At 41.7% G+C, this 25,131-nt stretch overlaps 2 pseudogenes; one reads left to right on the forward strand and one right to left on the reverse strand.

Moving 5' to 3' along the window:
• Positions 1–25,131, forward strand: part of LOC139316733 (acetylserotonin O-methyltransferase-like) — a 170,005-nt pseudogene that overhangs the window by 6,756 nt on the left and 138,118 nt on the right.
• On the reverse strand, positions 38–19,631 carry LOC139316407 (acetylserotonin O-methyltransferase-like; annotated as a pseudogene).

Raw genomic sequence — 25,131 nt, forward strand, 5'->3', positions numbered from 1 at the left:
GCCAATCCTCTATACTTTTGTATACTATTTTGTATACTTATACTGAGAGAACAAGGGAATTTAGAAATGAACCACTGGCTCATAGGTTAGTGCCACCAAGAGAACTTTGGATTCCTAGACCATAGTTTGCATTACCTTCATGAAGGGCTTTGGAAGGGATGGGCTGCACTTCACAAAAACTGGGAAGAATGTTTTTGGTAAACAACTGGCTCAACATATCAGGAGAGCTTTAAAGTAAACTACAAATCAGGGGAGGGGGTTTTGATCAATCTTTAGGATCTCTAGGACAATCTTTAGGATCTTTGAGACTTAATTCCAAACATAAGCCTCAACATAACCAACCACATAATGAAGTAGAGAGTGATGGGAAGGTTACAAGTTACAAAGCAGGAGTTATAAGAAATGTATGCAAGATCAGCCATAAAGGACTCAAATGCCTATATACTAATGCTCAAAGTTTAGGGAACAAGCAGAGTGAACTTGAAGTACTAGTACATGATATTATTAATACATGCATGTAAAAGTTCATTATATCTCTAACGAAATGTACAAAACCAAGGATGAAAACCTTCTAGAATACATATGGGTAAAAGGAAAAAAGAATGACATTGCTATAGGCATATACTACAGGCCACCAAACCAAGCAGAGGAAATAGATGAGCTTTTTACTAACCAATTAAGAAACGTATATAGGAAACACACCACAGGGAGACTTTAACTATACTGATATTAACTGGGAAACAAACTCTAAAGCAAGTGGGAGGTTGAAGAGATTCCTAACGAACCTAGCTGACAACTTTGTGATTCAAAAGGTAGAGGAGGGATCTAGGGGAAAAGCTATACTGGACCTAATTCTTACTAACAGAAGAAGTGATGGGGGGGGTTGATGTTGCCAGAACTTTGGGCGAGATCGACCAGGTAATATTAGAATTCAATATAAGGCAAACACAAGCAATAAAACATAATCCAATCAGTGTCTTAAACTTTAAAAGAGATGGTTTTAACAAACTCAGAGGGCAGATTCCCTAGATCAAAATCTTAAAGGGAAAAACAACTCAAGGAACTTGGGAAACTCTGAAAACTATAATCATAAAAGCCCATGTCAGCACAAAACTACTGAAAAATAAAAACAAGAAATCCAAGAAGAAGCCAATATGTTGCACAAATATCTCCCTGATAAACTGAAAGACAAAAAGGATAAGTACAAAAAATGGAAAGAGGGACACATGACTAAGGCAGAATACCAGCACATAGCCTGAATCTACAAAAATGAAGTCAGGAAAGCTAAGGCGCAGAACTAAGACTTGCAACAAATGTCAAAGATAATAATAAAAAAACTTTCTTTCAACATACAAATAATAAGTTGATTAAGGGCCTGGAGACCAAAACATATGAAGAATGGTTGCAGGAATTGGGTATGGTTAGTCCAGAAAAAAGAAGAACCAGAAGTGACATGATAGCAGTATTCCAGTATTTGAGGGGCTGCCACAAAGAAGAGGGTGTCAACTTATTTTTCAAAGGACCAGAAGGCAAGACAAGAAACAAAGGATGGAAACTAATCAAGGAGAGAAGCAACTTGGAATTAAAGAGAAACTTCCTATCAATGAGAACAATTAATAAGTGGAACAGCTTGCCTTCAGGTATTGTAGATACTTCCCAGTGGTGGGTTGCTACCGGTTCGCCCCGGTTCACTTTGAAGTTGATGTGTGGTCTGGTTAGCGGAGATATTATGGAGGCTTTTATCTTTGATCAGTTTTCCCTTTGGAATCCTTGATTTTGCACACTAACATCTGTTTATTATGGTTGTGATAGCCATACTTCCAGTCAATTTATATATTTATCAGGGTGACTTATAGTGGTCTGTCATTTTTGGACACACTCACTAGCTTGGCTGAAAGGCACAATGGCTCAATAGGTCCCTTTTTCCCAGTTCCGATGATTTGAGGAAAGAGAAAGAATAGTAGCTGTACTTCCTTGACAGTGGTAGGTTTCAAATTTTTTTACTACCGGTTCTGTGGGCGTGGCTTGGTGGGCATGGCTTGGTGGGTGTGGCAGGGCAAGGATACCATAAAATTTCCATTCCCACCCCATTCCAGGGGAAGGTTACTGCAAAATCCTCATTTCCTCCCAATCAGCTAGTATTCGGGAGGCAGAGAATAGATGGGAGTGGGGCCAGTCAGAGGTGGTATTTACTGGTTCTCCGAACTACTCAAAATTTCTGCTACCGGTTCTCTAGAACTAGTCAGAACCTGCTGAACCCACCTCTGTTCCTTGCATTCTGTAGAGTTGGCAGGAACCTATGAGTATACATTTTTCTACATAGAAGAAGCCATCCTAGGGGAAACCTGATGTGCGAGAAGAAGGAGGAGATCTCTTCACTGTAGTTATAGTGCAAGGGGGTGTCCCAAGTGTGCTTGATAGCTTTTCTCCCTGCCAGGTAGAACTCTGTGGCATTCATGATTTCTACGATGTCCTGGTTGCATCTCTCTGTTTTTCATGATTCACTTGTTTGAGATATATATATATACACTCTTTTAGCCAAGTTTTTCCTATGTAATGAAGATTTTTCTACAGCCCTAGCTCAGTGGAGTCACATCCACTCAATTCTGGGCTTTTTTCTTTCTGGCAGCCAGCAGGCCCTATGCTGCTTAGTGAGAGACTTATATAGATCTATTTCTGGCTCATTAGCCATCATCAGTAAGCCACACCCACATCTCATGTATCCTACCTGTAAAGGTACAATATCTATTTTACTTTTCGTAGGTTTTATGTATGTTTTTCTTTAGGCAGGTTTTTCTTACGTAACCAAGATTTTTCTACAGCCCTAGCTCAGTGGAGTCACATCCACTCGATTCTGGGCTTTTTTCTTTCTGGCAGCCAGCAGGCCCTATGCTGCCCTATGCTGCTTAGTGAGAGACTTATATAGATCTATTTCTGGCTCGTTAGCCATCATCAGTAAGCCACTGAGCCAGAAATAGATCTGAGGACAGATGGTCTGGCACAATATGAGTGAAGGAAAGCCAAGTAGGAAAGAATGCCACAGAAGCATAGGAAACTAGGTGGAGTTTGCAACATGTGCCCCCCCCCCACTGGCTGCAACAGCTGGAACTTTGAGGACAACTATGAACAGTTGCTGAATGAATAGTCAGTAAACCAGGACTAAGTAGTACCAACTACTTGGAATTTAACATGTTTTGAACATGTTTTGATATTTTTTCTAGGGAATAGGAACTCCAGGTATAAAGGACTGTATATTAGAGATGTATAATCATTTTTGAGAAAATTATACATTATGTCAATCAGAATATGTCACAATATCACATCTTTGAAAAAAATGAGTGGACAAGGTTGGTGAACATTGAAAGCTTAGTTACCCAAGTTTTTTAATTAATCTATTTTCAAGCAAACATGTGTAAAATAAAACTGTACAATTCACTACACTGAAGGAAAAATGAAAAGCATTAAAAACAACAAAAAAATCAAAGACCAAAGGTTACATCTTAAAGTGAATTTCTTTTAAGTGAACTTGGAATATATTTGTAATTAAAGATTTTTTGGTCTTTTGAATGTTTTTCTCTTTTCCTTCTATGTAGTGAATTGTACAATTTTATTTTATATATGTTTGCTTGAAAATAGATTAATTAAGAAAAAAATTTGCCAGCCACTGGGCTGGTAAATCTGAACTTTGTCTTTCACTGATTAAAGAATACCTACCAGGTTTGCAGGCCTTGTACACTTTGCTTAACAGCTGCAAACATCTATCATCTGTCCAGTCACACAAAGTCCTGGTCAAAATGTACAGGTCTGCTTCAGGAATGGGATGTTTAAAAAAATCACCTACAAAAAAAAGTAAAATCTCATTAAGCACCATATCATCCAATTCTCGCATTCAAAATCAGAGTTTCCTAATCCAGTCTGCCCTTCCGCCTGGTAGAGCTTCTTGTGCTTAGCAAGACATGAATTCAACCCACGTGGAAGGTTGCAGCACATCTTTACCTGCATGGAAAGTTACTCTTCTGAAGGGACTCTTCTGAAGGCAAACAGTGTCTCTCGGATGCTTCCACTACTTCGGGGAGATCAAAAATGGTCAAAGTGCATTTTGGATAGAGCGAAATCAATTCCTTAGCTAAGCCACCAGTGTTTCCTTAAAGAAGAACAAAAACTTAATTAAATAACTGCAAAACAAAACATTGTCCAGCTTTCCTCCCAAAGCTTCAGCCTATTGTTTTTCTACAGCTGCACCTCAGATTAATTGGAATCCAATAAGTCCTTTCAAATTTGCTATGCTCTTCATATAATGGAAAACAATTACAGTACTATTGGAGAAAGAGAACAGTTTCTTGCATCCCTAAAAGGCTTCCCAGGCAAATCCAGTTTTAGGATCTCTTTTTCCTCAGCCTACTGTTTTCTGATGACTTGTTTTTTCAGATCTCCTACTAACAATGAAAAAAGACAGGAGATGACTGTTTTATTTTCAAAATTGTCTTCCCTTTTCTAACAGTTGTGCCAATTTCTCCGCTGATTGTAATATCAGGTCAAAATGATCAATTAATCCAGTTTAAGACAGAGGCATTTGTCAAAGTTTGGTTATTGACATCCCACAGTGGCTTTGATATAAGGACTTTTCCTTTGCCAATTGCAGTTGAATGGATTTGTAAGAGAAGCTAAGAACCCATCTAGCCCCTTTGTCCAACACGTGAAGAAGATGGCAAAACACTTGTGGTACTTACCACCCAGATCGCAAATGAGTGGGAACTGGGACAGGTCAAAGGCAAAAAGCACTTCTCTTCCTACCACAGGCCAAAGAGCCTTCAGGTAATTGGAAAACTCTTGCATCCTTTCCTTTGAGCTAGAATTCGAATTAACACTAGCAAATTAAGATCTCTAAACACATCTTTATAGATCAAGCACTTCTCTTCCTAGCCAAGGTCAAATTTCGTTCATAAAATTTCAGAAGGTTTGTAACTCTTCCTTTAATCTAGAATTCAAATAAACACTAGAAAATAAACTTTAATAGAATATGAATTCTGCTGTTGCTGCTCACGTTTTTATATATATGTTCATATTTGAATCATGGGAAATTGTATTTGCAATATCATTCAATGATTCAAGCCAGGATTTGGGAAAATTTGGATGTGATATATGAAAATAATCCTGCAATTTCAATGGACAATATTATAATGTTCTCGAAACAAATCAGACTTGTATAATCTCTGTAATTGCAGGCCTGTGTTTTGTACATTAAAAGGGAATGCCTGATCAATTAGATGTGTCACACCAATGTTCCAGTAGCATGAAAGAGAGGTTGAATATGGTGGTAAAAATGAATCAGAGAAAACACTGACAGCATAAATATTAGTTTCTATATATCTATTAGTTCCCTGAGAAGTAATTTGTCAGACAATCTTTTTCATTGGATCTTTAGGCCTCTAATAAAATGGAACTTTGAGGAACTTCAAGCCTCAGAGTGTTTTTTCATTGGGGTGTTACTTGGAACCCCCACATAATTATTATATTTAATGTGTACTCACCACAATTACAATGAAGGATGTTAGTTTTACCTGTTAATCACCTCAAAAAAATTGCTTGAGGTGTTTCCAAGCATTGATAAAATCTGTTTTTTTCCTTCCCTAAAAGACAATTAAAAAAAAAGAAAACTATAAAGAAACAAGGATAATAATTCTGAGACTTTCTTCTGCAAACAACTTGGTTAAAAAAAAAGTCTCCAGATGAAGGCAGTATCCATCCGATATAGAAGTATACCCACTTCAGAGGTGGGTTTCAGCAGATTCTGACCAATTCTGGAGAACCGGTAGCGGAAATTTTGAGTAGTTCGGAGAACGGTAGTAAAAATTCTGTCTGGCCCTGCCCCGATCTATTCTCTGCCTCCTGAATCCCAGCTGATAGGGAGGAAATGGGGATTTTGCAGTAACCTTCCCCTGGATTGGGGAGGGAATGGAGATTTTACAGTATCTTTCCCCTGGAGTGGGGTGGGGATGGAGATTTTACAGTATCCTTCCCCTGCTACGCCCACCAAGCCACGCCCACCAAGTTATGACACATCCATTAAGCCACACCCACAGAACCGATAGTAAAAATTTTGAAACCCACCACTGACCCACTTCTACACTATTGCCATTGACATGAAATTACCTATTTTCTTTTATTAATTTTTTACCACTGCACCGGGTTAAAGGAATATTCCGGGTAACAGAAACATGATTATGATTTCACTGTTGATGAATTTGTTACAAAAAAAAAATCCCCCCAATGTTTTTTGTCTTAAGGTTTATACTGGACCTGAGTAACTCAAATACAATAGAGCTGTTCCTAAATCAAGCTTCAATTGACCTCATTGCAGAGTTTGTTTGAGCTGTTGCCACTAGTCTAGTAGCTGGCAAACAAGATGGAGGACGAAGACTGGAGTGATATTATTAAGGAATATGTTAATATTTTAACATTTTAAAACTCTTTAACACCACAAAGAAGTTTTCTGTTCAGCCTGATTTCTGCTCTTTTACTCTTTATGGCTTAGAAATTATTCTTTGGGTTTTGACTTCCCAGTTCCTGCTTTTAATTTTACTTTAACTGAAATATGCCGGTAATGATCTAGGGCAGGAATCCCCTATCCCTAGTTTGGAACTGGGCCACGTGAGTGGTGGATAAGTACTTGCAGTTGTTCAAATGGAGTTGCGTGTACTCACACATGTATCTGCCACTTACATGGAACCATTCCCTTTCTCTTCTCCCTGCTGGTCTGCCAAGCATATACATATTTAAATAATAATTTTTATGTACTAGAAAGGTAAAGTTTTATACTTTTGACATAAATCATAAATATAAATGTCATTGACTTTGTCTAGCCTACACAATAAACAATCTGGGTAATCACCAAATAGGTTTTTTTTTAATTAATAAAAACAGATTATTAAAATAGTTCAATATTTTTATCTTATATCTTTGAAAAAACAGCTACATATGATTACATTCGCTAACAAATCTGTTATACCTGCACTATAAGCATTCCTGTTTACAAAAAAATACTAAAAAGTAATAAACTTAATTGTTTTCTTTATCTTATGAAATGATTCCAGAGGATAGCTATAAGTTTTCTTTTGTTATATAATCATTGTTACTGTTGTTTGGGTTCAGGTTTTTGTTTATTTTCTATTCCTGTTTCTCTGAACAAATTACAAAGTTATTGCAACTGCTCTCTGATTTTTATTGGTGGAGTTAGTTAAAATGGAGGGAGACTATTGAGTCACACAATGGCTGTTACTAATGTACTCCTCTCACTTTTAGGCAATCAGCCAAAGTGAACTGATTCTGCCATTGCTGGTATATAAAGGTGTAAATTAACATGTGTTAGTGAATCAAAACATCATTTTCAAAAGGCAACTGGACTTTGTTTTACCTAAGAAAAACATTTAATACAAATTTAATAATTATCATCAATTAATTGAGATTTGGTTAAAGCTATGAGACAGTTGTACTATATGTGCCTTATATAAGACTGACACCAGTGGTGTAAATCTCATGTTTTGAAAAGAGACCCTAAAATAATCTGTATTGGTGCTACTGCTTTACTCTCCTAAAAGAGGAATAAGAAGAAATCATTTCATCTGAAAACAAATAATAGAAATCTTAAAAGAATATTCAGTGACGATGCTTCAACAGCAATATATTCAAGCAAATAAATGTGACAATGTCAGAGTATGAATATTCATAGCTGGAATAGACCTGGTAACAACTCAACCAATGGGGACTGTTTGGAAGCTGAAACAGTATTAGTTCGTATGGGCCCATAAGAGACAGTTTGGAGTCTGGGAGTGGCTTAGACTTGCTGAACTGTATGTAAGAGTTGGTTTGGCCTCTATTGGGTGCCTTGTACAATATATTAGCTCTGTATTTCTATACTCAGTAATGAATTGCTTCTATGAACATGGCTTCTGTGTTCCTGATATTGTATGCTGAATTCTCCTGTATGGTATTGTATATAAAGAAGTTTCTTATATAATTTGAATCCTGCTGAAATTCATTTAATTGTGTCTGATTGTGTGCTGCAACAAACTCTGACAGACAATGACATCATCAACATCCGGAGTGAGAAATACATGCATTTGGGGGGGGGACTAGAACAGGTGTATCAAACTCAAGGCCCGGGGGCCGAATCCAGCCCGCAGGGTGCTTAGATCTGGCCCGCAGGGCCATCCTGGAAACAATGAAGGACTGTCCCACAGTGCCTCTGCCAGTGAAAACGGAACTCAGGAGGGCCGCATGTGGCCTTCCCTAGCTCCGTTTTCATTGACAGAGGGTTGCAGGAGGCTGTTGCAGCCAAAAATGGAGCTCAGGAGCCCGTTTTCTCTGGCAGAGTGCTCGGGCCACCACAGGCACCCCTGGCACAAGTGATGTTGAACTGGCCACGCCCATTCTGCCCCCACCCCCCCCAAGGTCGAACACAATCTTGATGTGGCCCTCAATGAAATTGAGTTTGACACTCCTGAACTAGAAGCTTGCTATTAAGATGCCCTTTAATGTCTTGTCTTTACTTTACAAGTCCTAGCTGGGCTTCTTTACCTCACTGCATGTGGCAAATATTGCATTGATGGATAGAAGACTTCAGAGATGAATTTGATAGAATTAAACTGAGATTTTGGGCTCGATTTGCCAAGCTAAAGATTGGCAAAGTCTGTGTTTCCATAAAGATCTAAAAAAAAAGAAGCAAAATAAAATTAGTATCTTTCAATTCCCTCATACATGCGATTTTTTAAACTAAAAGAAAATTATGCTGTATTTCTCTCAAGTGCATCATAATTAAAACCAGATTGATATAGTTGTTAAAGCATCAGGCTATAAACCAAGAGAATGTGAGTTCTACTCCTATCTTAGCCAGCTGGGTTTCCTTGAGCCAGTCACTGTGTCTCACCCTAGGAATAAGGCCAAACAAATAACAAACCACTTCTAAAAATTCTTGCCAAGAAAACTGCAAGGAATAACAACAACATTCTGTTCAAGTGCAAACAGTCCTGATTTTTAGGGAAAAATTATTTCTGATGAGTCCCTGAAGCAAACAAGAAATTCCAAAACATGACTTTATATATATCTATTGCATTGTTAAATCAATATTTTTCAAAATCACCTGTTACCCAATAAAATACAGTCAATGCATTTGTAAATTACAATGTTTTTCTTGACAAATGTGTATTTATATTTGATTTGATTTGATTTGATTTATTAGATTTCTATACCGCCCTTCTCCCGAAAGACTCAGGGCAGTGTACAGCCATATATAAACACATATAAATATACAAAATTTAAAACAACTTAAAATTGAATATATAAAAATTTGGCCCATAGATTAAAACACACCTACACCCATTCTAAAATTCATATTAGGCCAGGCCAGCTTGTTGGAACAAGAAGGTCTTCAAAGCGCGGCGAAAGGTACGCAGGCCGGGGATGAGACGAATCTCAAGGGGCAGCTCATTCCAGAGGGCTGGTGCCCCCACAGAGAAGGTTCTCCCCCTGGGTGTCGCCAGTCGGCATTGTCTGGCCAACGGCACCCTGAGGAGCCCCTCTCTGTGGGAGCGTATTGGCCGGTGGGAGGCTGTTGATGGCAGCAGGAGGTCTCGTATATACCCTGGTCCTAAGCCATGGAGTGCTTTAAAGGTGATGACCAACACCTTGAATCCCACTCGGAAGACCACCGGGAGCCAGTGCAGCTCGCGCAGGAGGGGTGTTACATGGGTGCACTGAGTCGCCTCCATAACTACCCGTGCAGCCGCATTCTGGACCAGTTGGAGCCTCCGAGCGCTCTTCAAGGGGAGCCCCATGTAGAGAGTGTTACAGTAGTCCAGGTGGGACGTGACGAGGGCATGAGTGACCGTGCACAGGGCATCCCGATCCAGAAAGGGATGCAACTGATGTATTAGGCGAACCTGATAAAAAGCTCCCCTGGCCACGGCCATCATATGATCTTCCAAGGACAGCCGTGCATCCAGGAGAAAACCCAAGTTGCAAACCCTCTCTGAGGGGGACAAGATCTCACCTCCAATAGTCAGCGATGGAGTCAGCTTACTATATCGGGATGCCAGAAACCACAGGCACTCGGTCTTGGAAGGGTTGAGTCTGAGCTTGTTCCTCCCCATTCAGATCCGCACAGCCTCTAGGCACCGGAACATCACATCAAGGGCATCATTGGGGTGGTCCAGGGTGGAGATGTACAGCTGAGTATCATCAGCGTACTGATGGTACTTCACCCCAAAACCATGGATGATCTCACCCAGTGGCTTCACATAAATGTTGAACAGAAGGGGTGACAGGACCGACCCTTGTGGCACCCAACATATAAGGCGTCTCGGGGTCGACCTCTGCCCCCCTGCCAACACAGACTGCAACTGGTCAGAGAGAAAGGAGGAGAACCACTGCAACACGGTGCCCCCCACCACCAACTTTTCCAACCAGTGCAGCATGATACCATGATCGATGGTATCAAAAGCTGTTGAGAGGTCTAATAAGACCAGGACAGAGGAACAACCCCTGTCTATAACTGATCTAATTATTATATTGCATGATTTTTTTGCATGATTGCAGAGCTATATCCAAAGCTCTGTGAGCTGTTTCTGAGCTCTTCTTCATAGCTGTGTTCCTACAGTCACTGAGGTGGCACAAAGATATGTCGGCATCCTTGGCATCCCATCACAATAGAGTGTATTGGTGCTCAGCAACAAGCTCTGTGAATACACCTGAATTTGCACTGTTCTTATGGAATACCTTAGAAATTTCCCTCCGATACCCTCCACCACCCCACAATGTCAATGGGATGCAGTTGCAGCTGGACAATTGAATCCTGACTAAACTTTTTGGTTTTGGCATCTGTCAATCCTGGCCAAAAGGATTGTCTAGTGAACCAGGACAGGCTGTTCTTCTCTCATGTTTAAGAAAGCACCCCCAACACATACATTGCCTCCAAAAATTGATCTACAGTTGGCTGACAGAAGCTGAAAGTCTGTGCAACTTCTGCTGGTTCAAGGAAGAGGTGACGGGCAAGAAACTCTGGTGATTATTTAGTATTTAATATTAGATAACACAGTATCAATAGTTACTCACATACTTATCGGCTCTACATGCATGTAAATTAGGTTTAAGATCAGGTATTTTCATAACAGAGATGTTATTATTTACGATTAATGTTAGTATTATTTTTAATTTATTGTATGTCTATTGCTGGTTGATGACTGTAATAATATTTTATTCTAAATTCAGTATCAATAATAGAAATCTTCAGGTTTCTGAGTTTTATTCTCTCCCAGGACTTGAACATTAGAACATCAAACATTAGAACAATCATTAAAAACACACAATGAAGAATGATCTGCCTGTGTCAATTCAGAAAGCTCAAATTGCCCAAGGATCTGCTGATACAGCAGATACATTATTGAGTCTGTCATTTGTACCTCAATAACTGTCTGGTTTGTCACAGCAACCAAACAGGACAGGTACAGACTTCAATGGATAGTTAGAACTACATAAGAAATAATTGCAACCAGCCTGCCTTCCATTGAGGATCTATAGACTTCATGAATCAGAAAGGTGGCTGAGAAAATATCTACAGACCTCTCTCATCCTGGACATAAACCGTTTCAACTTGTCCCCTCAGGATGCCGCTATAGGGTATTGCATGCCAAAGCAACTAGACACAAAGATAGTTTTTTTCCCTCCATGTTATCACTCTGCTGAACACCTAATTCCCACAGCACTGTCTTAGGACTAAAGATATTTACCCATGTAGTAGGCTGCATTGCTATTATCCTTCTCGTCTTCTCATTTCTCATCTTTTCATCTTTCCTACCATCTTTTCATATAGGTATCTTATGATTTATCACTTGTATTTTATGATTAATTATTATAATTATGATCATAGTTTATGATTTATGACCTATCACTTTGCTGTTTATATGTACACTGAAAACTTATGCACCAGAGAAAAATTCCTTGTATGTCCAATCACACTTGGCCAATAAATAATTCTATTCTATATCACTGTGCTGCAGTGTGTCATGGGCAATGAAAATAATCTTGGGAGACAGGAGGAAGAGCCCCACCTAGGCAAAGGTCTGAGAAGTCTGAGTCCAAAAGAGGGAGGGGGTAGAGAAAGGGCTTCAGAAGGGACCCTTATTTGGTTTCTGAAAAGGGAGATGGAAAGTGTTTTCTGTTACTTTATAATAAAGATAATAGATAATAATGGTTAACCATTCCAGTTGCTTCCTGCTTCTTACAGGATTACCTTTGCCATCCTTCCACTCCAGTGTCAGGAGCTTTAACCCCACACAGGCCTCCAGCAGCCTCTGCATCCCGATGGGGCTGGTGCTCATACATTCAGCAACAGTTGTGGAAGATAGTTGTTCCCTCGATTCTCTCAGGAGATCAAAGACACCCAGCTCACAGGCAGTTGAAATGACCTAGGAAGAAGCAAGAGGCTAGGGTCAAAAGTCATGGCATTCCTTTCAGTTTCCATCCCCACCAGCTGTGGGAGCAAGAGGGGAAAGGGCATATGTAGATAACAATTTACTCTGTGTTGAATGTGGTTGTAATAACACCCATAAAACAACTAATATTCCCCTCTTCTTCAGTTCTGCACTTGGTTCAACTTATTTGTAGAGTTTCAGGCAAAATTTACACACACATACAAACAGATAGACACACTGAATGCTTTCCACAATTTGAGGCGACCAGATTTATTCATCCTGGGCTCCACTTTCTAGAAGGAACCTTTCAGTTTTGAGGGCTACAGGGGCCACGTTTGGTGAGATGTTCAGCCATTGAGAAGGGAAGTCAGAAAGAGTAATATCCTTGATGGAGTAGAAAGGGGGACAGAACGACAAGTACCGCATCACACCATTGTTTTTATACCACTACCATTAAGAGATATCCGGGGGAGGGAAATCTCCACTAAAGAAAGGTCTCAACTGCTTGGCCACACTTGTGCTGAGCCCTCACCAATAACTTGAAACTCGTTGAATGTTTGCCAGATGTGGGTTTATTATCGCTACAAGCTGGCTACAAGTCAAGCTGAGCTTTACAAATTCAAAGTTGGTGCTGAGAGCTTCTGCCTCTCAGCACCCATTTTCAAAACAATGCCACACCCCCACAATCGCCTAGGAGCCCGGCGTCGGCTTTCTCAGCTGTTCTGTGGTCTGGATCAAATGAGCCGTCTGCTCATCATTCCTTGCTCTTCCCGATGTCATCTGACAGTGCCTGGATCCCAGCCTGGCCCAATCCGATAGATCACCCTGAAGACCAAAAACTGTCTTCAGTTTTTGCTGACCCATAGCCCTCCCATGTCCCCTCGCTGCATTTCATTGCATCAGGTCTGTTTGCTGCCCACCCGGGTTTCCCTCACTTCTGCATTCTCGGCTTTCATCTGCGGCTCGTGTGTTGAGTGGCGTACGCGGCTCAACAAAAGGAATGTCAGATCCTAAGTGGCTGAGAAATAATACATATAATACAGGAGCAATCCATCGTGGTACCAAACTTTTATCTCACAAAGAAGACAATTATTCTTTAGGAAAACCCTTAGCTAGTGTTTTATTTAAAATTTATTTAAAATCATTAAATCAACAGAAGAATAGAAGCTGCCTTCTGCTATAGTAAATATTGCTGAAACTCCAAATTAAATATTCAAACTTGCCTGAAGTTCAGTCTAATGAAAAGAAAGTCTCACAATTTAGATGCAATGTTAGATATAAGATCATGTTCCGGTAAGATTTTGTTGCAATATAAGAGTTTAAATATGAAGGAGGGTATATATTCACAAAATTATTAGATAATTGAGTAAATGATTGATTCTTAGAGAATAATATTAGTTCTTAGGAGCAGTAAATAATTACAAATCTTTACACAGGTATCTAAACCAATTATTATTCATACACATACAGTATATATTTTTAATACATACTACAACTACCAATTTCAATTAACCTACTGTATTTTGTATAAATTTTGTGTCCTATATTTCAATATATATATATATATATATATATATATATATATATATATATATATATATATATATATATATATATATATGTATTCATACAAGATCTGCAATACAATGAATATGAGTTAATCTACTTCTAAAGTATGGTTAAATAAAATTTTTTCTGATGCAATCTCACCCATTTTAATTTCTGATTGATACAAGAAGAAGATATTTGAACAAGGGAAGTAACTTACCAATGTCCAATAAAGCAAGTCTGCTCAGAAGATACAACAAAGAATTTTTCAGCCACTTAATAGCTGACTCTTTCATTACAATATAAATGTTGGTATTGTTTTTAGAACCATTAAGAAGCTGCACAGTTGAGGGTCCTTTGTAGTTTCAAAGTTAAAATTAAATATTTGCAAGTATTACCTGTTATGTCCTTATAAGGGCATCCGCTGGGGGATTGGCTGATTCCACCGGCGGGAACTTTAAATAGCTGTCATTGGCTGGCGGGCTTGCTGGAGCCGCATAAAAGGAGGCTCGGCAGCTCAGCCGGCAGTTCGCTTTCCTATTGAAATAAAGTGCTGATCGGACTATAGCTGAGTTGCGTCTCTTTTCCCTGTGCCGATCTAACACTGGTGATGAAGGACAAGGAAAGAACCGACAGCAGATCAGCGGGCACGATCGCCACCACCACCCAGAAAGAGCTGAATCACTGAAGCGGAATCGCCAAAGCTGAGTCACAGAACCATGTCCGGACCACAGATCTCGCTGGCTCCGTTCGATCCGAACCAGGAGAAATGGAAGTCTTTCATGGTCCAATTCAGACAATTCCTGGCAGGCAGCAGATTCACCGACCTGGACGACAACAGGAAGAGAGCCCTCTTCCTGGCTCACTGTGGCTCCAGGGTCCTGGAAATGGCCATGGACCTCGTGGCACCGAGAGACATTGAGCTGATGCCATGGTCTGAGCTACAAGAAGTCCTTCAGGAACATTACGCCCCATCGAGCACCCCATTAGCCAACCAGTTCAACTTCCATCAGTGGAACCAGCACGACAGGGAATCAGTCAAGGACTTCGTATCAGCACTCCGGAAAATCGCAGCGAGCTGTGAGTTCGAGAATGTGGACGTCCAGCTGAGGGACCAAATCATCTTTGGGATGAGGGACAACACAGTCCAAAAGAAACTCCTCAGCCGGAAGAAAGTGTCCTTAAAAGACGTGATTGAAGAAGCCACAGCCGCCGAATCATCCGACAGAGCAGCAGCCACGATGCGGAGATCCAAGGGGATCCACAAGATCCACAGGGATCCCCAACAATCTTCAGATGAGACCACCACCGGGTCTGAATCTGAATTTGAAATGGCCGTCCATAAGGTCACAAGACCCCAAAGGCAGGAAAAGCCTCAAGATGGCAGCCGGGAGGAACGCTGCGCCAGCTGCAATGGGGACCATCCATGCGCCAGATGTCGCTGGTGGGATTCGACCTGCAGGCGCTATAGGAGAAAGGGCCACATCGCTGAGGCATGCAAAGCAGCAGAACCAGTTTTAGAGGCTCCCGGGACCACGGACTGCGAATACCAGAGGTCATCCAAACAGTCCCAATACCCCCGGCGAGATGGAGAGAGCCACGCGTAGAGCAGAGGGATCCATCAGACCACTATAGCGCACGCCCCTGCCAAGGGATCCGACAAGTTCCACATTACTGTCCACGTGGAAGGGACACCATGCCCCATGGAAATTGACTCAGGATCACCTTACTCGATCATAGACTAGGGGCAGCTGAAGAAACTCAAGCCGCAGCTATCCAAAAGGCACCTCGAGCTGCTGCAAGCAAGACTGGTGGATTTTGGGGGCCATTCCATCGGAATCTTGGGGAGGACCATGTTCAAAGTACAATTCAAAGACTTTGCAGGGGACCTACCCATTGCTGTCGTGAAGGAGACCCGACCGACCCTTCTAGGAGTGGAGTGGTTCAAGCCCCTAGGGCTCACCATTGGCGGCATTAATCAGATCCAGCAGAATGCACTCGACCAGCTCCTAGATGTCTTCAAGGACGTCTTCGACGGGAGCCTAGGTAAATTTCAGGGGAAACCCATATCTTTCAATTTAGACCCAACAATCACTCCGATTAGGCTTAAGCCCCGCAGAGTTCCTTTCGCCCTCCGGCCTAAAGTTGATGCCCAGCTAGACAAATTAATCACCCAGGGCATTCTGGAACCGGTTGATCATGCTGCATGGGAGACCCCCCATTGTGACCCCAATGAAGCATGATGGATCTGTGCACATCTGCGCTGACTATAAGTGTACCATTAACAGGGCACTACAGCAGAGCGCATACCTCGTACCAGTGGTGCAACATCTGTTGCATTCACTTGGTAGCAGGACAATATTCGCAAAACTGGACCTGGCCCAGGCTTACCAGCAACTGCCAGTTGATGAAAAAACTGCGGAGGCACAGACCATTATCACTCACAGGGGCGCATTTAAATGCAACTGTCTCAAATTTGGAGTCAGCGCTGCCCGGGCATCTTTCAATCGATGATGGAACACCTTCTACAAGGCATTCTAGGGGTGGTGCCATACTTTGATGACATCTTGGTCTCCGGCCACTCCGAAACCCAACTAATGGAATGGCTCAAGCTTGCCCTGCAGCGGTTTCAGGCAAAGGGTCTAAGAGTCAGGAGGGACAAGTGCATCATCGGGGTCCAGGAGGTCAAGTTCCTGGGCTACCTAATTGATAGCACAGGCATCCACCCCACCAAAAGCAAAATAAAGGCTATCCACAAAGCTCCAGCCCCCAAAAATAAAACGGAGCTTCAAGCTTTCTTGGGACTACTGAATTTTTATAGTGTCTTCTTGAAACAGAAAGCCACCATTGCTGAACCACTCCATCGACTCTTGGGGAAGGCGGTCCCTTGGAAATGGGGAGAGGAAGAAGAGTCAGCTTTCCGAAAGATCAAAAGACTCCTCTCTTCAGACAGCATCCTCATGCAATACCATGAGACACTCCCCCTGTTTCTAACCTGCGATGCCTCGCCATATGGAGTCAGGCTGTCCTGAGCCACCAGCTGCCCAATGGAGCAGAAGCCCCCATCGCCTTCTTCTCCAAGACAATATCCTCGGCGGAGCACAATTATAGCCAGCTGGACAAAGAAGCCCTAGCCATCGTAGCTGGCATTAAGTGATTCCACGAGTACCTTTATAGAAGAGCTTTCACAATTGTCACAGATCACAAGCCGCTGCTGGGACTCCTTGCCGGAGACAAGCAAATTCCCACCTACATGTCACCAGGATGACACGCTGGGCCATCTTCTTCTCTGGGTATTCCTACAAGATAATCCACAGACCCGGCAAGAACATCTGCAACGCCGATGCCCTCAGCAGATGTCCCATACAAGAACCAGTGGTAGACCAGGCACCCACTCTTGGGCTGTACCACATCGATGACGACCAGCTGTGCCCAGTGTCATCCACCACAGTGGCAAATCACACCCAGAGAGACAAAACCCTCAGGCAAGTTCTGTCCTAGATCTTGAGGGGCTGGCCTACGGGGAGAGTGGGCGAAAAATTCAGCCCATTCACGCGAAGGCAACAAGAACTGTCCACCATGAAAGGCTGCCTCCTCTGGGGTGACAGGGTGGTGATTTCCCACACCCTGCAGAAAAAGTCACTGGAGACCCTGCACAGTGGCCATCCGGGCATAGACAGGATGAAGGCACTGGCACGGAGCTATGTCTGGTGGCCAACGCTGGACAAGGATATTGAGGCTTGGATCGCCAGATGTGACCCGTGCCAAGCGGCGAGACCGGCGCCCCCGCAAGCCCAACCGATGGAGTGAGAACCTCCCAGCAGCCCATGGTCAAGAATCCATATCGACTTCGCGGGGCCAGTGGATGGAAAGTTCCTCCTCATCATGGTGGATGCATTCTCAAAGTGGCTGGAGGTAATAGCGATGCCAACCACCACGACAGAAGCCACCATCAAGGCACTACGCTGGCTGTTCACCACACACGGCCTGCCAGACGTCCTGGTGTCGGACCAACAGCCCGCAATTCACATCAAGACCATGGAAGCCTTCTTGGTGGAACAGGGCATCAGGCACACCCTCATTGCCCCGTACAGACCGGCTGGAAACGGGCAAGCGAAAAAAATGGTGAGACTCACCTGGGTGCAGGGGACTGGCAGGAAAAAATTGACAAATTCCTGTTCGCCCAACACATTACTCCACACTTGACCACCAAGAAAAGCTCGGCAGAACTCCTGATGGGGAGACGGCTGCGATCACTGCTAGATCGGCTTCACCCCTAATACAATCCACAAAACAAACTGAACAACTCATAGCCGCCGTGGAGTTTCATAAGCAGAGACCTGGTCTTTCCACTCAAGTTCCAGGGCCCGCCGAAGTGGATAAAAGGTCAAATCGGAAGAGTGACCAGTCGGAGGTTGTACGAAGTGGAGCTGGACGACGGACGAACTTGCAGACGGCACATCGACCAGCTCCGGAAAAGGTGGAGGGAAGTCAAGGAAAACCACCCTGACGAAGTAGGCCTGCGCCACCCCGATGAGGTAGGCCTACAACACCCTGACGGGGTAGACCTCCAATACCCCGATGAGGTAGGCCTGCAACACCCCAATGGTAGGCCGGCACCAACATGGTGCGGTGGGCCGCGTCCACCCCAGCGAAGCAGACAAGGTAGACCGGCACAACCCAGCGCGATGGGCTGTCATCTCGCCAACAATGCTGACCGGCGATTCCCCAATGGAAGGGACTCCCACCACCACGACAGGATAGACCGGCGACAACCCAACCCGGCAAGCCTACACCGACCCAGCGGGGTAGGCATCCACCACCCCGGCATGGGAGACCTACACCACTCCATCAGGGAAGGCCTATCCAACCCCAACAAGGTAAGCCAGCACCACCTAGGTGGAATTGGCCGGCAACAACCACAGCTACAAGCGGGAGCACATCCATGGGGATGTTCCGCCACTGCTGATGGCGAGAGACCCAGAACGAGAGGCGAAGAAAAGGGAAAAGAACTGAGGGTCCTACCGCGATTCAGCTATCCAGTCCGAGTGAGAGGCAAACGCCAGGAACCAAGCATCCATCATCCTGGCTGGGAAGAGGGACCTCACCGACCGCCCAACAAGGCCCCGCACACTCAACGGCCGAGTCCCGGGATATTCCGCCACAGGGACGGGAGAGAGCAGGAGCCCAACTCGTCCGGAGCACCGTTGATGAAAGAACTGAACCTCGCAGGTCAGGTAGGACTATTAGCCACCCCACCTACCTGCGTGATTACGTGACCTACGTCGGCCATGGATTGACTGACTAAGAACTAGGAGGGGAGGGGTGTTATGTCCTTATAAGGACATCCACTGGGGGATTGGCTGATTCCACTGGCAGGAACTTTAAATAGCTGTCATTGGCCGGCTGGCTTGCCGGAGCCGCATAAAAGGAGGCTCGACAGCTCAGCCGGCAGTTTGCTTTCCTATTGAAATAAAGTGCTGATTGGACTATAGCTGAGTCACGTCTCTTTTCCCTGCGCCGATCTAACATTATCCACCTTACTTTGAAAGTTATAAATGAATGCTGGTATCCAAACAATGTTTGAATATTTTCAGTTTCTTCTATTGCACTCATTGTTCTTGGTTTTTCTCAAACCCAAGAAGACACTTCTTTTGTGAAATTGCTTGTTATTCCTGAGTGTAACAATTGCAAAATTTCAGCAACATATTGTTCCAGAGTAAAAGGTAGAAAGCATTATTAAAGAGAAAACAAAGAGTCACATAGAAGGTTTTGAAAAATCCCTCAGCAAAGGCTATTGATTAAATTTAGCTGTTGTGGCTTTGGAAGACAGTTCAGAACTGAAGACACTTCTTGGCTGAGAAGCAAAACAAAACATTTTCAAAGGGGTGGTGGGGGGAAGAAAGACCTGTTGCCTTTTAGAAAAAGTATCTTTGGGGCATCTGTGACCTGGATGATTGAGAATCTCCATAACCATTACACTCAAACCTGGATTCTCTCTGCTATCATTAAGTATTGGTGTTTATATATTCAAGTAGCCTTCTAAGAAGCATTTAAGGCACACTTTCTCTGACTAAGAGGACATGAACAAGATTCAATTTCAGTGGCCATTTTAAGCCTCACTCTGGCTGCTGTTAGAACAACTGCTCATAGGCATTGTGCACTTCAGTACTAAAGTGAAGAAGTACATCCCTCCACTGATTAATTTCATTTTATGAGCTTGAAATTATTTACGTTTTCCACATTATTTATTGTGCACAATTTTTTTATTTCTCTGTTATGTTCACCAGTAGAATGATGACAATCTGGTGTTTTATTCTTTTAAAAAATGTTCACTGATGTTGATGAAAATATAGGTCTTTTTCAAAAAGGCTTTTTGAAAAAGAAAGTAGGGTTGCCAGGTCTGCTTCCAAAAAATAGAGGACAAGCGGGGGGGGGGGGTGTTAAAATTACAATTAAATTATATATTTTCTTACAAACATTTTAACACGTATTAAAATAATCACTTCAAAACTTTACTTAAAATTCAAAACATCAAATATATTATAATAATATGTAAAATATTAAATTACATTTTACTTTGCTGTTGTGTGTATTTTTTATTTGACTGCGCAGCTGTGATCAATTCTTTGTGTTTAAGGAATAATTCTTTAATTTCAGTACAACGTTGAGAAATATTAAAAAATATACAAAGTTCACTTCGAACTGATACAAGCGGTCGGTTATGTTCGTCAGTCCACAAATTTCCCATGACGCTGAAAATTCGTTCAACGTTTGCATTTGATACCAGAATTGATGCACAATACTGGAACAGTTTCAGTAAACTCAGAGCTGGCTCTTTCTTGAAAAAGTACGTCCACTTATCAAGGAATGAATCACCCTGCAGATGAACATAAACTTCTTCTAAGGCAGAAATTTCATCGAAGAGAGTGTTTGGTAGAAGTTCTTCTCGCCATGGTAATAATAACCAGATGTTCGTCATTTCTTCTAAAGCTGGAGGATTATTGCGATCAATTAGATTGAAACAACTTAGCGTCTCATATACTGAATCGGTGAAATTATACCACTTTTCTAGGTACGCAATGGCTCTTTGATACACATTGATGGCTTCTTTCTTGAACTTTTGCACGGCATTCTCAGGCAAATGTTTTTTACATAAGACAAATAAAACTTTCATTGCAAAAAACTGCTCATCGTATTTTTTTTGCAAAGAATCACGCAGCTTACCCATGATAATGTGAAGATCGCATGCAAGAATTTTCTTGCTTTCCAGCTTCAGTAGGGTGTCTTGCATTATTGACATGAAGAAGTGCGTGAAATATAAATACAATTCTGAAATTGTTGGTTCATCGTCCTTTGCGAGTTCATTTTCCTGATCCGAAATAAGGTTCCAGATAACCTTATAGTACTCATCAGATCCAAGAGAAATAAAATACGATTTTAGAGGTATCCAGTTTAAAAGAACTCTTTCGACCGCTTTAAACAAACTTTAAACATTTTCGATATCAAAAGATAACTGCTTTAATGCATTTTTTGCGCTGTTGTGTAAAATGTGATTATTGCAATGAGCATTCGATCTTTGTCTCATTCTAACTTATGAAAAAAAAGACAAAACGTGATTCTCCTATCCTTATTCTCTTAGACTGTACAGCTTTAGATTACATACCATTTCATCATAAAGCTTTTGAATAAAAAAAAATGTCCACTATTTTGTGAAAAAAAAAAGTGAACATAATGTGAAAAAATTGGACTGTCCGCTCAAATAGTGGACACCTGGCAACCCTATTCAGAAAATGTCCATTTAAATTATATGACAAAATGGGAAATTGCAAGAAAATGGGGGGGGGGAAGTGTTAGAAACCTATTCTTTTCAGGAAAATATGGAGGAATGAGTGTTAAGAACAAAAGGACAACTAAAGAGAAACGTATTTTAGAATATAGAAATTTGGGGAATAGATTGTAAAAGAAAAGTTTCTTTGAGAAAGATATGGGATAGTGAATTTCAGAGAATTAAAAAATGTTAATATCTGCATTTATCTCCCAGTGGTCTTCCGGGTGCGATTCAAGGTGTTGGTTACCACCTTTAAAGCGCTCCATGGCATAGGACCCGGGTACCTTCGAGACCGACTTCTGCCACCAATAGCCTCCCACCGACCAGTCCGCTCCCACAGAGAGGGTCTCCTCAGGGTGCCATTGGCCAAGTTATGTCGGCTGGCGACACCCAGGGGGAGGGCCTTCTCTGTGGGAGCCCCAGCCCTGTGGAATGAACTGCCCCCGGAAATACGTAAGATCTCCGACCTCCGGGTGTTTCGCTGCGCTCTGAAGACCCTGTTGTTCCGCCAGGCCGGGCTATTAACATAACGTTTTAAATTGGGGTATTTTAAATTTCTGGGATTTTAATTGGAGCCTAATTATTTAATGATTTTAAATTTTAATTGTTGTTTTGTTTCTGTGTTTTTAAACAGGCTGTACACCGCCCTGAGTCCTTCGGGAGAAGGGCGGTATAGAAATAAAATTATTATTATTATTATTATTATTATTATTATTATTATTATTATTATTATTATTATTATTATTATTATTTAGAGAGATATTAGGAAATAGAAAGATGGGGAAGAGGTTGAGAAGGGCATAAAACTACATAGTTTTAGAACAAATTTTTAAAAATTGAACCTTAAGATTTAAAGACAGATTTAAAAGATGTTGTACCTAAGTCTTAATATATTAAAATAACCCTAAAATTCTATTATTGGGATAATTAATATATGCATACAACACAAAAACAAATGTTACTGAGTATATTTTTTTAAAAAAAATCAGACTTATTTTTCGTATTTAAATATTGACGTAGTTACATCAATCCAGAGAGGAAAAAGTAGAAAGCATTAAGTTGGGTAAAGAGAATGGTTTTGTCAACTGTTTTTTTCCAGCCTCCTTTTTCCCGATTCTTTACAGGATCTAGTTTTAAAATTGTAGATATGTATATTTCTCTTAAGACATTGGCAAAGCTAGTGTAATTCTGTACAAAGGAAAAGCTGAGAAAAACTGAATAGAATATTTGATATTAGTAACCTCTTACAGATAATTCAGTCCGTGCTCACAGACAGAAGTTCTGAATTTAGTGGCTGAAATCTTATCCACACGACCCCTGATCAGAGAAGATTCAAGTCAGTTTTTCAAGTGATAGTTTCATGAGATGCTCAGGAGAAGCCGCAGTTTCAGGCAAAGGAAAAGAAGCCGAAAATGAGTACTGTATATATCTGCTGAACATAGGCGTGTCTCCAGGAGTTGTTTAATTGACCTGCCAAACAAGGTAGTTTGGCTGATCCTGTCAGGCAATTTTTACTTTGGAAAACGTTTTTTTTCCAAAACAAAAAGAATAATGGCACAATATTACTTTATTATTTAAATGGTAAAGCTGGTTTTCTTTTCTTCTTTTACTGGGAAGGGGGGTTTACTACAGAGAACTAGGCTTAGAACTGAGGATTTGTGTGTAGTCCTACTTAGTCATCACCTGGAATGAGGTCCTGGCTAAAATGGCACCCAAATGCCTTTTCTAAAGCCATGAATCTCATTGTTCCCCATGGTTTATAGAGGAACTGAGGTCCTGGCTAAAATGGCACCCAAATGCCATTGTTCTCATTGTTCCCCATGGTTTATAGAGGAAATGAGACAGATGAAGTAGTTCAAGAAACATCTAGAACCCAACAAGCAAAAGATGGAGTATGAACTTGACCAAACAAGAGTAAGAGCTGTTGTAAAAGGCTGCATTGTGGCAATTCATGGGAAAAAACAGATATACTTCTCTGCACAAATTGCACCTGCAGTTAATCACCCAGAGACCCTTTTTAGGGACACCTGATTCCTCTTGGGCAAGGAGGATTCCAAGGTTCATCAGAGGTATGCTGAGGAATTCACTGGTTTTTCTGACAGTTATTCTGATTTGTTCAGTGTTAGATTTCAATGTGTATATGCCCATGGTAAGTCTTTGCTCAGATATATGGGAACAGTTTGACTCTGTAGCTCAGTTTTTTATGAAGGTGATAGTTTACCCCCCTCTTGAGAGGCCATCACTAAATCCCACCCAGATGGATAATTTTTCTCCTGTCTCCAAGCTCCCTTTTTAGTAAAAGACTATTGAGACAGTGGATGTGCTGCACTTCCAGAGGATCCTGAGTGAAAAGAACTATCTAGATACCTTTAATCGAAATTCAGGCCTGGATATAAGACAGAATATTTCAATGATCTGCAGGGAGATCATGTTCTCTCTGCTTAGAACATTAAAATCAAGGATCACCTAGGGAGGTTGATTGGAAAGAGATTTAGAATACAAAAAAGAAAGAACTTAATAATGTCTCTTATTTCTTCCCAAGCAGTCTTGCATGTAAGCAAAATGTAGAAAGTATTCTGAGAGTAACAAATTTTGCTGGTACATGCACTATAATCCAGCTACCTATAGAATCCAGTCTTTATTTGAAAACTGCAATAAAAAGAGTATTTATAATTTCATATGGCAGCTTATCCCACTGACGGGCAGCTGTTTACACCCATGACCTTCCTTCTGATGTTTAGTCTGAACATATTTTCTTCTACTTTAAGCCATCGGAATGGGATGACTCACAGCAGCCAGGTGGATGTGGCTGGACAGGCATGGCTGGGTCGTCACAGCCAGCTCAATGTGGCCAGCTCGATGCCATTCACTCAATGCGGCTGACTTGGTAGGGTCAGGTGGGATCAGGCAAGTCAGCTGGGATCGTCAGAGGCTTTAAAAGCATTTTTTTAAAACATTTTTTGTAGAAAAAATGATTTTAAAAGAAAAAAAAAAGTTGGCCACGTCCACTCAGTCATGTTATCCCCACCACTGATCCACGCCCACAGAACTGGTAGTAACAAATTTTACATTTCACCGCTGCATTAAACAAAGTGGTGACATGGTCCCTCTCTTAATGACTGCAATGAACTACAACTAAAATTCTGAGCCCATTTTAGACCATAAATTGAGCACAATCTGTATATTGTTCAAAGGTTATTGCAAGTACATAAAAAAGCCATGGGACCTGATTGGCTTGCTTCTCTTCCCATTCACAAATGGCAGTTTTCTCTTTCTGGCAATGCA

This window comes from Pituophis catenifer, unplaced genomic scaffold (assembly GCF_029215685.1).
Source record: "Pituophis catenifer annectens isolate HBS135680 unplaced genomic scaffold, rPitCat1.0.hap2 SCAF_4, whole genome shotgun sequence".
Lineage (NCBI taxonomy): Eukaryota > Metazoa > Chordata > Lepidosauria > Squamata > Colubridae > Pituophis > Pituophis catenifer.